The sequence below is a fragment of the Aythya ferina genome, assembly GCF_964211825.1.
Source record: "Aythya ferina genome assembly, chromosome: 11".
Lineage (NCBI taxonomy): Eukaryota > Metazoa > Chordata > Aves > Anseriformes > Anatidae > Aythya > Aythya ferina.
The window spans coordinates 11037975-11045856 of NC_140307.1; the positions used below are offsets into that span (position 1 = coordinate 11037975).

General features: G+C 50.3%; 1 long non-coding RNA gene across 1 annotated transcript; it reads right to left on the reverse strand.

The window, feature by feature from the left end:
- Positions 1 to 4955: 4955 nt before the first annotated feature.
- On the reverse strand, positions 4956 to 6502 carry LOC311442880. Its single transcript, XR_014696934.1, has 2 exons — positions 5938 to 6502; positions 4956 to 5329 (listed from the first exon to the last, which is right to left on the reverse strand). It is a non-coding gene; the product is annotated as an uncharacterized lncRNA (long non-coding RNA).
- Positions 6503 to 7882: the final 1380 nt, after the last annotated feature.

A 7882-nucleotide genomic window follows, 5' to 3' on the forward strand; every position in this document is an offset into this window, starting at 1 on the left:
CCCAGCCTTGCTCTCACATGTTGCCACACAGTGTAATTGAGCAGGGAGATTTTCAAACACGCAGGGTGGCTGGGGTAAGGGTGGAGTATTTCCCACTGCAGTCCCCAGCTTCAGTGCTTGTGGGGGCCATTTGGGAAATTACTCCTCTGGCCCCTGTTCTGCCTGTTTTCAGCTCAGCGTAGCTGACAATGTGGTTCTGTGTTATCTGCAGTCATAAAATGAAGTGTTGACTCTAATTAGAGCGAGGATAAATAAGCGGTTAATCCACTCACAGCTCGAACTCCCACCGGCTCCCGCACTGCCTCCCACATCACATCCCGCATCCGTGTAATGCCTCTCCTGCTGCTGTGAGAAGGGAAGGTGCCAGGAAGGAGCCTGCACAGGCTGGAAACTGGGAACGTGGGGGCAGGATGACAAAGAGTTGCTGCTGGCTCTGTCCCCATCTCTTATTCTGCTTTGCTGAGCAGAAAAGCTACGGAGCGTGCAGGATCTCTGGTTCAGCTGGGTGCTAATGCTGTAATGTCTGGTGAGTGCTGTTGTGCTCCTACAGAGCCAGGGGTTTTGCTGCTAGGACTTGCTGTGTCTTTGTGTTTTATTTCAGTTTTATTCTTCTTTTAAAGGTGAAGCTGCCTGGCCAGTTGCAGCAAAGCCTTTGAGACTTAAGGATCTCAAGGTGGCTTAGGAAACACGGAGACCTTTGTGTCACAGCAGGAATAGGATTTGTTTGTAAAGTATGTGGGTGTTGAAAGGTCTGGTGTATAAAGACAAAAAAAAAATAAAAAATAATAATAATAATAAAAAAAAAAAATCCACCAGGTCTAAGACTGCCAGAGGCTCTGTTGTGGTTACAGCCAAACAGAGCAGGTTTTCTGGTAGACAATGTCATTGCCTAATTACTGCTCCTTCACATCCGCAGTTCAGGGCACAGGTCTGCAATGTACAGATTCCTTCATGGGCAGGAGCTGCCTCATCAGAACAAAGCAGTGCTGGAGTGTTTTTGATCACTGCTAGAATTCAGTTGGTGAACTCTTTTTTCAAATCAAAGCTGAATGCTTAAGCGAAAGCACGATGGATGGGAAGTGAGCTGTAAGGAGTAACATGCTGAAAATTGAAGCTCCTGGAGACAAAGGCTGTCTTTGTAGGTTTATGATGCTTGAATGCACAGTTGTTGGTTAAGCAGTGATCAGCTTTGCCCTGTTTTCATCTAGATCTGCCATTGCGTATTGCTTAGCAGGGCGATTCTAGAGGTTGGATTTGTAGTGATCGGTTGCGTGCTTTCTTTAGAAAGACCTGGTGATCTCATGGTGGTTTTAGTGCCTTTATAACCAGAAGAGGTCAACCTTATTTCTTCAGAGAAGACTGCAAGGCAATGCCTTGTTTGTGTACGGTTAGAAGACAGCTTCCTGCTAGAGAAATGCGTGACCACAAACTCACCGTGCAGCTCCTGGGACAGGCTAAGCAGAGGTGCCAAGTGAGGAGAGGTGGCTTAGGCAGAGCTCGTCACTCAGAGGTAGCTCCTGTGCCAACGCAGAGCAGATGTGTCCATCTCCCCAGCTGAAGACCCACACGGTATGGGTGACTCAGTGGCTGAATCAGATGAGGAATGTCCTGGTTCCAGTCCTCTGACTGCCAGGTGCGCCTGGGTGATGCCAGACAGGCACAGCCTTCGGTTCCCATCCGTGTCAGCAGATCCTGGTGCTGGCTGATGTGTAGTAGATGACTGGTCCGCATGTCTCAGCTCCGGCTGCTGGGAAAAGAGAAACAGCACCTACATTGCGTCTTGGGCCAATTTAATAGCTTCCTGCCTCCTTTACCTTCTGCCCTCCCTTGCAATACTTCCGTCCCTTCTGCCCTAGGCACGCAGCCACTCTGCTTGCTCACCCACCAGAATACAGCAGATCCAGAGTCAGTGTGTGGGAAGGAGCAAGGCGGATCTTGTTGGATCTCCTTAGCCACAGCCAGGTGGCTGCACCACTGTTGGTAGCCTGCCCAGCCATGAGGAGCCCCTCGTGTGGCTTTGCTGGTGCTGTGTCCTTGGCCCCACTTGCCCCTCAGGTCCTGCAACAAATGCTCCTTCGTGCACAGTCCCATCTCACCACGGTGCGCAGCCTGCCTGTGGGTCCTGCTGGCTGAGCACATCGTGTGTTAGCAGTGGAAGCTGTCCCGCTCACAGGGCAGTTCATGCACGTGTTCAATTCCAGCAGGTCTTCTGAATGCTTGATCTAGCAGAGCTCCCTAAACCTTGGGGGAAATCAAATCTCTGCACAGACAGCTGCCTAATTAGGGACAGATTACCCCCTGTGGTCCAGGACTGCACAGACACACTCACTACCTCTTGCTCTCTCTGCCGAGCTCCTCATCTCTTGACTTTTCTGCTCATTCTCTTTAATAATTTAAAAGCACTTCCTGGAGCACTTTCTGCTGAGTATCTTGCTATCGCTTTTCCTCTCCAATCTCTCATTCTCCTATAGAAACCAGCCTTGCAGGGCTTTAGTTTCCAGAGAGACAAAAGTAAAAATAATGCAGAGAAAATGAACTTCAATTTAATTTCTCTAAGCCTCACTTCACTCAAACAGGGATGTCAGCCTTCTGCCACGTAATTCTGGTTGGGACACTTCTGAGCTAGGCCTGGATTTGCCTGCAAGAAAACAAGATTTTCTTCTAAGTCTTCTTGCAAAGCCGTTATTTGTACCATGTCCAGTGGGTGTGGAGTGAGTGGGAAACCTCAGGGAAAACCACAACTCATTTACTGCTTAAATGAAAATTGAAAAAGAGTTGAAAACAAGATGTGCGAGATTTCAAGATTTATCTTTTATAAACAACAGTTGTTGCCTGTGGAAGAATGAATGTAACAGAGGGATTTAATCTTTTGTAAATAAGAGACAAATGCATCAAAACAGACCCTCGGGCATACGACAGGACTTTAAATTTGACCTGGCTTTGGAGAAGCATTGAAGAGGAAGCTGAAAGAATGTCACTGCTGCTAAGGGTTTTATTGGCACCAGGAGCTCTGAGAGAGACATATAGGAGGATTTGAGGCCTTTACTCTTTGTTTTTTATTAGAGCCATCGGTTTTGAGTATGCATTTGCCTGCCCAGTAGATATTTGCAGGGCCTGGGAGCATCTGCGCTGTGTTTCTGGAGCTCTCCAGCTCAGAGTCCCTCCCAGGCCAGACTGGCCACCTCGCTGGGAGATGCATTAGTCAATGCCAAAGTATCAAAGTGTAATTCAATAGCGAAGACACAAAATGGACCTTGCTTTAAACCCTACGAACCATGGCATTTCCAGATTGGTCTATTAAGTTTGCCCGATCTTAGCTCAGTGTTAGCAAGGCCTTCTTAGCTGTGCAGTTTTTGGATACATTTGTTTTGCATAGCTATGGGAAGGTAGCTGTGCTTTCCCTGGCGAAAACTTGCTTTGTCTTTGGTGCATCTGCAGGATTTTTCACTAGTGCCTGTTTCACAGGTCTGTTAGTACTCACATCAGCCCTACATAGACAAACATTGCTCTTTGATAAGGAAGGGGACACCCCAGGTGTACTGTGCTGCCATCAGCTTCTGGACACCAGCAGTATAAGAACCTGCAGAAGAAATCAGTGATTGAGAGAATAACAACAGACCCAGGCCTGGGACACAGTCAAACAAAGACCCAGATGCGACACAAACCTGAAAGCATCAAGCTATTAGCTGTGGCGAATACCTGTCCTGTAAAACCCACCATGGCACCAGGGGACAGAGAGATGGCTGGGCTGGAGCCACAGGGATCTGCAGGCTATAAACCAGATCTGTGGGCTGGGAAGAAGTAGGACTTCTTGTCAGAGTAAGCTTGGAGCTCATTGAAGGATTCAGGAGGTGTGTGGGCAAGTGAGCCCACTGGGATCATCCACCTGCATTTCTCAAAGGTGTTTGGCAGAGTTCGTCAGCAGAGGCTCCTAAAGAAAGGAAGCAGACGTGGAATAGGAGGGAAGGTCTTTAGAGGGAGAAATCGTTTGCTAAAAGGTAAGAAACAAAAGGTAGGAGGAAACAATCTGTTTCTGTAGCAGAAAACACCAGGGAGCTGTGCAGGGACTGCGCTCAGCATATTCAAAAATGATCTGCAAAAGAAGGCAAATATTGAAGTTCGGTGCTGATACAAAGTTTTTCAGGGTTGTGTGGATGAAGGCCAACTGTGCAAAGAGACTGGGCAATAAAAAAGATGAAATTCAAATGTACATAAATATAAAATGGTGCACAGGGGGAAAAAATAATTTTAACTCTATTTATAAAACAACGGGTTCTGAGTTAAGTGTTACCATCTGGAACGCTGGGGTTGTAACAGACTGTGCTATGAAAATGTCATTTCAGTGGTCAGTAGCCATCGAGAAAATAAATCACAAGTGAGAATCATTAGGGAAAAATAGAGAGCAAAACAGACCATCTCTGTTTCCTCCAACTGGAGGCATCAGAGGGAGCCAACGGCACAAGCTGAAGGATCTTTAGAGCCTTTAGGCTGCTTTGGGTGAGACGGAACAGCTCCTGGAGGTTGTGGGTCCATGTAAGGCTGCAGAGAGGTGGCTCCAGCCCTGTCCCAGGGGTTAATCCTGCTGGGAAAGGGGATGGTGAGATCTCTGCAGACACACTGCCTCACGGACAAAGCCATCTATCAGAAGTCCAGCGTATGCTGAGTCACCTCTGTCCACCCCGGCTCCATTGCAAGGCACTTGCAGGAAGCTGGTGGCTGACAGGCAACCACCTGCGGAAGCCAGTGTGGTGACCTTTGCTGGCAAAATCAATTTCTAAAATAGAATTTGTACTGCCTTTTTTTTAATATATTAGCTGGGAAGATTTCTTTGGCGGCTGGTAGCAGTTGGTAAAGTGAACTGTTGAGTTGCAGAGAGCAAGCCACGGAGGAGGACTGGGGTGACAATTCCTGCCCAAGTGCTTGAGGTCCCAGCAGGGCCCAGACGAAGCCTGTCCCATCGGCAGGCTCCAGCCCCCACTGCCACCAAGCAGCGGCTGCCTCTCTGCGCAGCGGGGAGGTGTGCAGCCCCTGGGGAGCCCAGCTCTGCCCACTAAAGCTGAAGGAAGGCAGCAGCAGAAAATGTATCACAAACCGCAGCAGGCTGGTGGCTGGGGACAGGGGTTTGGGTCGCCATGCTGCCACGAATCATACTCCCACGTCCAGCCTGCACCAAGCCCCTGAGCAGCTGTTCCCCGACTTTCCTTTTCCCAGCCTTTCCCAAGCCTGGCTAGAAATGTCGTGCCTTGCAGTCCCTCCTCAGTAGCGTGGGGATCAGAAATATCCATTCCTCCTCTCACACCCTGGCTGAGATAACACCTGCAGATGCCGGCTGAAAAAGAGGAAAGATCTGTGTCAGTTCGGTTGTGCATCGAGTTAAAATCAGATCAGAACAAAAGCCTTCACCCTGTTTGAAATGCTGTGCAGATTCCTGCTGCTTGGCAGGTGACAGTCCCTGTCCCTCAGGCTGCCTTCCCCTCCCAGTTAATCTCCCAGGAGCACTGCGCTGCCCTGCAGGAGCAGGACTTAACCCCGTCACACTTGGGTAGGTGCTGTAATTGCCCACGACTCGTTTCTCTGCCCTCTCTGTAATTGGCATCACTTCATCCCCGGCTTCATTCTCCGTAATCCTACAGGTATCTCCTCATCTCGCTCTAACCCGCTGCTGCTCGCGTGCAGTGACACAGCAGTTAACAGCCTGCAGCTGCTGGTTAAAACAGAGGAAAGTTCTGTGTTAGTTCTGGTACTGTATCCAGTTAAAATCAGACCAGGGTGGGATCACAGGGATCACATCACTCCAGGCAGCCCAAATGCTAGTGAGAGCTTCCCACAAGGCTTGTGAGGAGTGACATGGGACAGCAGAGCCAAAGCTGTGGGCACAGCCACCTAGCTACACCAGGAGAGCAGCCTGAAGGCTTTTTGGCTCTTCCCTCAGCTCACCTGGCAGAGGAGAACATCCAGAGGAGATCTCTGGCTGCAAAGGGTCAGGGAAGGAGCATGGAGAGAAAGAGGCACGAGATTCCTGCTGCTGCCCAGGGCCTCCAGCAACACTGGCATGGGACCCACGAGCAGGGCATGTCTCCCAGCTGGCCTGCTGGCCCTTCAGCACGGCACACCTCCCCGACAGAAAGGGAGCCCACAAGGACAGCAAAGCCACCTCTGGGGAAACCTGCACCTCCTGACCAGCCAGCTGGCATCCTGGGACATGCACACAATTGAGAAGCATGCATGCCTTGTGCAGGAATATTTCATATCATTTGTTTATTTATTTATTTTTTTCTTCTTGTAACATTAAAACTACATTTGCAGTTTTCTCTCTACCCCCTGCTGTGGCAGAGGAATGAATCTCCCCAAGACCTTTTCTCTTTAGCAGCAGTAAAACCCGAGAAGGGCATTGCTAATAAGCCTCCCCTGTGCCACCTCCCAGGAGAACTGGGTCATCTCAGGCATCTCCTCCCCCACAAGCCAGCACCTCCCTGCAAAGTGGTGAAGCTGCAAATTTGGCAGAATCTCTCAGGGGACTGTAGTGGGTTTTTTGCCTGAGGGCACTGATAGATGTTAATGGGTCCCACCTGGGCTCATGGCCCCAGGAACTGATTTAAGCTCAGCCCTGGGTCTTCATTCTCTTCTTAAGCTATGTAGTGGGGGTGCTGACCTCCAGCTCAGCAGTGCCTGGCCATGGACTGACTTCTGGGCTTGATCTCAGCCCTGCCTTATTGCTAGGTTGACCTGAGACTTGTGTCCTTGCTGTGAACCTGCCTGATGATCTGAGCTCTTGTCCGAACCTGGTGGCCATCTCTGCCTGCATTGCTTCCCTCTTGGTGGGACTGGGCCTCAGGGGTCTAACGGGTCCTGCTCAGCCCCATCCCTTCAGACCTTTTGCTCCCTGGCACTGGTCTCTGTGTGCTGCACAGAAGAGGAATAATTCAAAATTCAGCATGCCAGGTGAGTTCTCTTGGCACTGTAACTTATCTTTGCTCTTACAGGTTGCTCTTGCACCTTGCTATTCACTGAGAACACCTCGGTGTGAGTGAGGAACCTGGAGGATCCTTAAAATCCCTGTGGGTTGCAGAGGAAACCAAGCACAGTCTGTGTCTCAGGGTCCTGTTTGACCAAGTTTTACGTGGATTTCACTGTATTCAGTAGTCACTGCTTCAGGCCCTTACTGTCACAGCTCCTGGCATGGCAGGGTGTGCACAACCTCATCCATGGTGTTGCTGGGTATGCACAACTCTATCCTATTCATGCAAAAAAGACAAATTTTGGGGGGAATGTGATAATTTATGGCAGGTGTGGCTGTGGTGCTAAGGTCTTCAAGATCCTGAAGTGACTTAAAAAGGCAAGCAGCCACCCTTTGCTTTGGGAAACAGATCTGCTTCCCATAGGAGGCCACAGACCAAAAGGGTAAAGGCACTCAGGAGAGCTGGTAGGTTTAAAGACAGAACCTTCCAAAGCCATCCCAATAACCAGGTAAAAATGTACTGGGAGATGTCTTGGCTAAGCTGGGAGCTTGTGACTGAGCTCCAACGTCCGCAGGCTATATGTGGAAGGTGGAAGCAGGGACAGGGCATAGGGATTTGAAAATATGTGGACATGTAGGGATAACGATTGGAAACTCGGAGCTCAGTTTGTTGAGACGCATCAGGTCTTCTGCTGCTACTTTAGTTGTAACAGGCTGAGCAGGGGAACTGGGATCTGGCTCCGCAGGGGCCGCCCCGCTGAGGGGACGCCGAGGGCGGGAAGCGGGCGGCTGAGGGGGGAGCGCGAGGAGCCCAACGGTTGGGGTGGGCGTGGCGAGAAGCCCACGCGCTGGGGCGGAGGGGGCGTGGCTCAGCGAGGCCCCGCCCCCCGTGGTATATAAACCGGGGCGGCGGCAGCGGAGGCG